This window comes from Pteropus medius, unplaced genomic scaffold (assembly GCF_902729225.1).
Source record: "Pteropus medius unplaced genomic scaffold, Ma_sr-lr_union100, whole genome shotgun sequence".
Lineage (NCBI taxonomy): Eukaryota > Metazoa > Chordata > Mammalia > Chiroptera > Pteropodidae > Pteropus > Pteropus medius.
The window spans coordinates 4,515,582-4,523,104 of record NW_024349797.1 but is presented as its reverse complement, the minus strand read 5'-3'; the positions used below and the strand labels follow the sequence as shown (position 1 = coordinate 4,523,104).

The 7,523-nt window shown below is 55.5% G+C and overlaps 2 long non-coding RNA genes across 2 annotated transcripts in view; one reads left to right on the top strand and one right to left on the bottom strand.

The window, feature by feature from the left end:
* Window positions 1-168: 168 nt before the first annotated feature.
* The window catches only part of LOC120619537 (uncharacterized), a 10,205-nt gene continuing 2,850 nt past the window's right edge, over window positions 169-7,523 (bottom strand). Inside the window, exons 2-3 of the long non-coding RNA XR_005657533.1 lie at window positions 5,993-6,221; window positions 169-947 (exon numbers count right to left, since the gene is read on the bottom strand). This is a non-coding gene — a long non-coding RNA (uncharacterized LOC120619537). The remainder of the gene's footprint in view (window positions 948-5,992; window positions 6,222-7,523) is intronic.
* LOC120619536 (uncharacterized) lies at window positions 4,615-7,358 on the top strand. The gene is made up of 2 exons (XR_005657532.1): window positions 4,615-4,997; window positions 5,108-7,358. It is a non-coding gene; the product is annotated as an uncharacterized LOC120619536 (long non-coding RNA).

Here is a 7,523-nt window from a genome sequence, read left to right as displayed (position 1 = left end):
TGCCCCCTCCGCACACCAACCTCCTAAGCGGCACATTTTAATAGAATATGTTGACATAAAGGTTACTAAGACCAAGATGAAAATACGTCTGGAGCGGAGCTTCTCCAACTCTCTGTAGTAGAGGCCCAATTGTTTGCTTTTTAATTTCCCATCAATGACGGGCCATTTCTTTTGTAAAATATAACACAAAAGAATAACTGGAAAAAATAAAATGAACAAAGGGACATAGAAAAATATAAGCCAAAAAAATTTCCATTATTAGATTCAACTGACATAAAATGACTCCGCTGGATTGCTCTGGAAGGATGTAAATGCTTCCTGACTCTCTCTGAGCTTACCTCACCCTGGCTCCGAGGGAGCAGTGTGCAGAGGGCGGCAGACCTCACGCTGCCAGTGGCCTGGTTCCAGGAGAGCCTCAGAGAGCCAGATGTGAACCATCCAGAGGGGATGATCCAAGGGCGGAGCCTTGCAAACACTCTTCCCAGCCTCTGTCCCGCACCTGCTTCCAGGCGTCTCCCCATCTTGGTATCTGACTACACTTCTGCTAGAAGAGGACCCCACAGCACAGGAGGCCGCGCCTGGGACGCGGGGTGTCCTGGCGTGTTCGTAGTTCAGAGCGCTTTCACGTCGTGTGAAGTCCCTGTTCGACATTTGTTTGGGGGAGAGGTTGAGACCTGCATGGGGGCTGCAGGGTAGGAGGGGAGGCTGGCAGCAGCCTCAGTTTCTTTTTTACTCTCCTGGGCAGTTTCGCCCTGCCCCAAGTTGCTGACCCTGCTCAGCCAACAAACGCCCTGCCAGGGACCACACCAACCTCTTCGGAAGGCGATTCAGTGAACAGCTTTTGTACTGAACATACTCCTTGGCGAAGGTCTCTCCCCACTCCCGGGCAGCTTGTCAAAGTGGGTTCTCTTCCCGGAGAGATGCTGGAGAACATGGCTGTGTCCGTCCTGTCACAGGACCAGTGATGTGTTAGTGCCCGGTGTTTGAGCCTCCTCTGGGTTAGTATCTGCACAGCTGCCCTGCAGGCCTCCCTTACATGGCTCTGTTAGGGAGCAGTTTATTAACTTGTTTCCCTGAGCCGATGGGGACAATGATAATAAGAACTCTGAGCCAGGCACTTTACACACATTATCTCGTCTAATTTTCACCACCCTGAGAAGGAAGTGTGAGTACTGCTCCCATTTTACAGACAAGTAAACTCACAGTTTTATGCAGCCTGAGCCTGTCAAGGTCACACAGGCCATCGGTAGTAGAGGCAGGTGAAGCCAAGGCTACCCCACTCTACACTCTCATTCTGGACCAGGGTGCAGGGGCCTTGTGAAGGAAGGAAGAGCCCAGAGCAGGATCTAGGGGAGTTCTCTGTAAGGAGCCAGCCGGGGGGCCATACAGAAAGCCAGGCTGTGGGAGGGGGCAGAGCTGAGAGACCATCATCTTTTCCATTTCCTTGGCAGAAAAAGGAGGCAGCCCTCAGCCTCTCCGCTGCACAGTTCACACTTTGGCTCTGGGCCCAAGCTCGCAGCAGGGGATGGCAGGTTCCAACTTCTCTGTACTAGCTCCTGTGGGCGTTTTACACTCAGCCCCTCTGGCTGGGGTTGTGTGATGACAGGCAAGCACTAGCTGATGATTTAACCTCCGGACACTCCTCAGCCATGGAGCCTCGAGAGGATGAATAAAGATGTCGAACTTGAGGCTGTTACATTTTTTAAAAAGTTAAAGATGGAACGATTTGGGAGATATGATCAGGCAAGACTAATTACCTCCTTTCTCTCCTTTTTTCCCCCACCAACCCCCAGGATAGAGATGGTCTCCAGGTCAGGGAGGAAGAAAGCTGGGGGCGGGGTGGGGGAACTCTGCCTGGACCCTCTCTCCTCCCCATTAGCTGGGCTGAATCTTTTGGGGAGTGGACACGAGAAGCCCCAGTGATGTTGCATAAATAAGAGTAGAGGGACCGGTATCCTGCTTTCTGTCTGCAGCCCTGGGAGGCCCGCCAGTCCCTGAGATTCAGTGACAGCTACTCGGGGGCATGGGCAGCCCCACTGGGCATCCCCATCCTCCCATGGGATGCACCCCAAGATCTTTCAGCAAGAACAAGGTGAGACTGAGGGTCCTGATTAGGGAGGCAAGCCAAGGGATGGGGCATGAACCCCCACACAGTAAACGAAGACTGAGCCCTGGACCCCGATACATCAGCTCTGGGGAACTGCCTGGAACACCGAAGTGAGAACCAACCTCTGAGAGGAGGAGGCTAAGGAGAGAAATTGTGATTTTAATCGAGTTTAAGCGTAAAACAACTTAGAAATCATTGCAGTGACTACGTTTATCTGGAAGTTATCAGACTAAATTTTATATTATCTGAGGCAATATATGGGCAAATTTGGCTTATGATCAAAATTAAGCTCAGTAATGGGAAAAACGTTTATCTACGTTTGCATGTCAAAGTGTAGGAATGTGGATTAATGTCCCTGGAAAACCGAGTCCAGGCTTCCCCAGGAGTTTCGGCCTGGGTGATTCCAGTGGTCTGAGGCTCCTGCTCATCCCACGATGACCACTGGGATCCCCCTGGATCTCTTAAAGCACAGGGACCTTGGGAGATGATACGCTAAGATTCACCCCCGTGGTTCTTCCCTGCAAAGTGCCAGGGTTTTTTCTGGGGGAAGGAGAGAGGGACATGCCCACGGGAGATGCCGCCATCACGCATCCTCACGGCATCCCAGTGGAGAGGAACCTAACGCATACCAAACACCTGCTATATTTTGGAACTTCTTTACACAGGTACAAGGCGCCTACATAGAAAAGTTATGAAATGCAATCGACAGCTGACCATGCGGGAGCCACTATCTCGCTGAGGACCACACACAGCGTCTACTCCTCAGCACAACAGGTGAGGTAGGTGTGACTGCTCCCATCTTACAGATGAAGAAACAGAGACACGGTGAGGTTAAGGTCATGGAAACCAGCCAGTGGCTGAGTCAGGCTTTGGACCCCGTGGGTCTGACGCCAAAGTCCATGCCCTCTGTCTTTCCTCAGCTCACTCGCTGAGGGCCACAGCTCCCTGCCCTGTCCCTCCGTGCTCTTATCGTCTGTAGGATGGGAGACTCACGCCTTCCAGGGTGCCTGCACCCCACCGAATCACAGAGCCTGGAGGGGCCTCCGGATGCTGGGCTGGCTCCCCCCTCACCCCAGCCTCCGGGCCCCCGGAGGAGCCAGTGTGGCCTCATTCTCTATCCCTCAGCAGCCAAATGAGAATCCTGTGACTGCCCAGGGGCTGAGAACACCCATTTTATCAGCCGTTTTCAAGCTTCGCACACAGAGCCGCTACTGCTGGCCACAGGGTAAGGCAGGCCAGGGCTTTGATTGCCCGTTGTTTGGTGACCCGGCCAGATAGCCAGAAGCTAAAGACTGGACAGCAGGCTGTGTGATCTTTGATGTATAGTCCTTTCTCTCTCTGGGCCTCAATTTCTTTAACTGTAGAATGAGGGCCCAGGGCCAGGTAAGCCATAGAGGCTTTGACAGAACACCATGATTCCATCCTCTTTCTCCAAAACAGGTGTGTTCCTGTGTATGTGTACGTGTGTGCACATGCCTCTGTCTGTGCCTGTTTATGTGTGTGCATGTATGCTTGTGTGTGCCTTTGTGTGTGTGCCTCTGTGTGTGTGCGTGTGCCTCTGTGTGTGTGAGGGGGTGGTGAATCCCCAGTTTCCTTACCACTGAGCCTCATCTCCAAGAGTGAGGAGATCTGCCTCCCATGCCTTCAGGCTACGAAGCAAGGTAACTCCTGGCTCAGGGCAAATGCCTTATGGGCCCAAGCCTATGGGGCCTGGAGCCTGCGCCCTGAGTCCCTCTATGTCCCCGCCCGCCTACCACCCCGGGCAAGGCACAACGGCATGGACCTTAGACCCTCTGTCTGCCCAGTTTATGGCTGGAGGTATGAGGCCAAGAGTCAGGCGGGAGCCACTGGCAGAGCTGCCCTCCAGGACGAGCAGAGGGGACCGCCCTTTGCTTGCGGATCCCCCAAGGCCCTGCAGATGGAGAGGCCTGTCCCGGGAACCCTCTTGTTAACAGAGGTGGTGAATTAAGGTTTATGTCCTGTAGTTTTTTTAGATTTGGTAGACCTAGAGGTGAGTCAGGATACTTTTGGACTCTTTCAAAACTGGAAGGCAGCTTGAGTTGGGGCCTCCGGAGTTCAGACAGCTCACCTTTCATCCGCATCTGTGGTAGTTGGACGAGGGACGGAAGAAAAGCAAGAAAGACAAACATTGCGCTTTCTGCTTTGGGGACCAGAGCTCCAGCTGGGGCCCGGGGAGCTCCTCCAGGGGCATGGTCCGATCTCTTCTAGCCTGGTAGTGCCCTGAGTCCGAGAACCAGGCCTGAAATTGTCGCCGAGCAGTGAGGATACGGGGACGCGGCTCGGGTTAGGGGTGGGCAAGATCAGCTAAGCGACCCCTTCCTTTGAGCCAGGTGTGAACCAAGTCCCTCATAATCCCCAGCAGAGTCTGGGCTCGCGGTGACCCTGGGAGGGGACTATTTCTCTCCTTTGCCGTGAGAAACTATTGCTGGGAGACGTCAAATGTTTGGCCCAAGACCCTGTGGCCTGTAAGTGGCAAAGCTGGGACCCGACTCCAGAGCTCGGCTGCGCTTCGAAACGTTGCTGCCGTGTCCAGGGAGGCTCTCCGTGAAGCTAGCGGCAGGAGCCGTGCCTTTTAGTTGTGACTCTGTGACTTAGCTGGTAACCTCGCCTAACCTTGCTGGGCCTTGGTTTCCCCGTCTGTGACAATGGAAGGGTACACAGAAGGAGAGCAGCCAACGAGAAGCAGCCTTGGCAAACCCTCTGAAACTGTGAGAGGCCTCAGAAGCATAAGGGGCCCGAGGGAGCCACAGTGCCGGCTGGAGCTGGGAGGAGAAAGAAGGGGAGGAGGGGGGAAGGAGGCGGAGGCTGACGTGTGGTTGGGAGCTGGGGCCATGGCAGGGAAGCCAGCCAGGGCCGCGTTTTGAAACTGGTAAGTTCATCCTCCTCTTGCTGGCTTCCATCCTCCCTTACAGAAACGTGTCTTGGCTGCCAGTTTCACCAAATCTCCTCCCTCGCCCTTTTCTCCGGGTCTTACTCCAGGTCCGCTGGCCACAAACTTCCCACAAATCTGAAGAAGGCAAGGCGGAGTGGAGGCTGGCATGCGAGGCTCCCAGGAACATTTGCATTTTAGCAGCGAGGGGATTAATAGCCCAGGGTCTTCAGAGATGCTGAGCAAGGTGGCCCAGTTCTCAGCCTCAGGGACAGAAGGTGGGAGTATTGAGAAAGGTCCTGCCCCAGGGCTTCTGGCTTCTGTCTGGCCTGGCTGATCTCTGCCCGGGAAGGCAGACTCTGCTGGGCCTGGCTTCTGAGAGCCAGGCCAGGCTCCAGGCTGAGCCTCAGGCAGACCCCTGAGGCTGAGTCTCACCGCTTTCACCTCCAACACTCACAGGGTTAGGTCCCCTTGCTTCTTCTTCTATGAAATCTGGATCCTCCCCAGCCCTGGCCAGGGACCTGGGGCCAGTTCCCCTCCTGCTAGCTCATTTCCCGGCACTGTCTGACCCTGGACCAGCCGTGAATGAGGGGGAGGCCACCGGAGCAGCTGGCTGGCCTCTGGGAGGTAGAAACCGGGACTGTATCCAGCCCATGCAGGCTGGCTCAGGCAGGGGGAGCCAGGCCAGCAGGCCCCAGCAGCAGTCTGAAGAAATTTCTGAATTACCTCCTGGCTGGAGACCAGAGGCCAGAGCGGGCCTGGGCTGGCCCTGCTGGCTGAGGCCTTTGAGGAGCCTCTTTCTGGCCTCTGAGGCCTCACCACCTCCGCCCTCCTCCCCACACTCCCCTCTGCCCACCTGCCTCAGAGCTGCAGCCTCCTCCAGCAGTGAGTTCCAGCTGAAGGAGCCCGGCAGTGCTCCGCACCACCCCGTTTGTGGAAGAGGCAGCCCAGGGCCTGAGGAAGAGGAGCACGTCCTTCTTTCTTCCTGGCCTTACCTGCAACCTGTTGAAGTTGGGGCTGTTCTTTCTCTCTTCTCTCTTCCAGAAACACAAATTTCATCTGGCCAAAGTCCAGAGGAGGCCTCTCTAATTTCTTCACCTTCATTGGAGCTGTTGTGGGGAAAATGATGACTTGGGGGGCTCCAACCCCTCCGTTCCTGGTTCCCAGACAGGAAGGCCCTTTGTGCGCAGAAGTCCACACCCGCAGGCAGCACCAGCTACATAGCTCGTTTAAAAATAATTAAGGATTTTAAGACAGTGACAAGATGAGCCTGAAGCCAAGCCCAGAACCTTTCTAAGAATGGGGCCCTGTGTGACTCCATGGGTTGTACCCATGAACCAGCCCTGCTCCCAGAAACCCCGGCCCTCCTCCGTCCTATCCTGTGTCTCTCCTCCTGGACCATAGACTGTCTTTGAGATCTCAGCTGGAAGATGGGTCCGGACAGACATGCACCTGCTCTGCTCCTTAACGTCTTAACACCGTCCTCAGCGGCCAGTGTCTGATGCCTCATCTTGACCTTCCTCCCAGAGAAACTGAGGCAGCAGGGAGGCCTGGGGCCTCTCGATCTCATGCAATACCGCCCATCCCAGATGTCCAGGGGAGGGTTGGGGTGGTGCCTGGGTCTGGGGCTCCCCCGAGCTGCCCACGATGTGCCGACCCCAGAGCTCTGGGTGGGGGGCTGGTGGCAGAGAAGTTCCTGCCGTGGCCTTCTGTCCCCCATCAGTGTCGTTTTCTCTGTGGGGAGGGAGTGGGGGACTTCAGAGTCGCTTTGCTCCCAACCAGGCCTCCACAAAGCCAAGCCTGACGGCTTTGTTCTTTGTCTCCGCTGCCCAGCAGCTGGCTCAGCCAGCACCTGGCGGGGGAACTGCTCTTGGGGCTGTTCAATCCCCTGAGCCAGGGGGCTGGTGGCAGCCTGAGTCCGGGAGTGACTCGGGAATTTTGCTCGACTCTGGCAGTGGCAGCTGGGCCGTCGGGCGGTGCCAGGCCACAGGGAAGGTGGCCCTGACAGGGACCAGAAAGCAGCCACTTCTCAGCCTGGCAGATGCCTCAGGCCACAGCCGGTGCAAGACGCTCCTTTCTGCAGCCTCATCGCGGGCTCCAGGCCTCCCACCAGCCTCAGAGACAGCGATGGCCACTCCCCGTCATGGTCTGGAGCACGTAGGGCCTGGCAGGGGCCAAGGCGTCTGTGTGCAGTGTCCCATTGGTTCTCTCAGAGCCGTAGGCAGGGGGACCTATTATTACATAACGAGAATCACATTAACCGAGGAGCTGGTTCCCAGCCACACCACTGCCACGTTGTCCCTTGTGTTACTGTGCTCTTCGGTCTCAGAAGGCATTACAATGGCAATGTTTGTGTGGGTATTTATTTAATGTGTGCCTTAAGGCTTAAGCTCCGCTGTTTGCATTCATGTCTAGCTGATTGTGACGCTAAATGCTGTAACCCTGGTGCCACACGCAGTGCTCAGAACATAGTAGGTCCCCCATAAATAATAAGGGAATGAAGGAAGGAAGGAAGGAAGGAAGGAA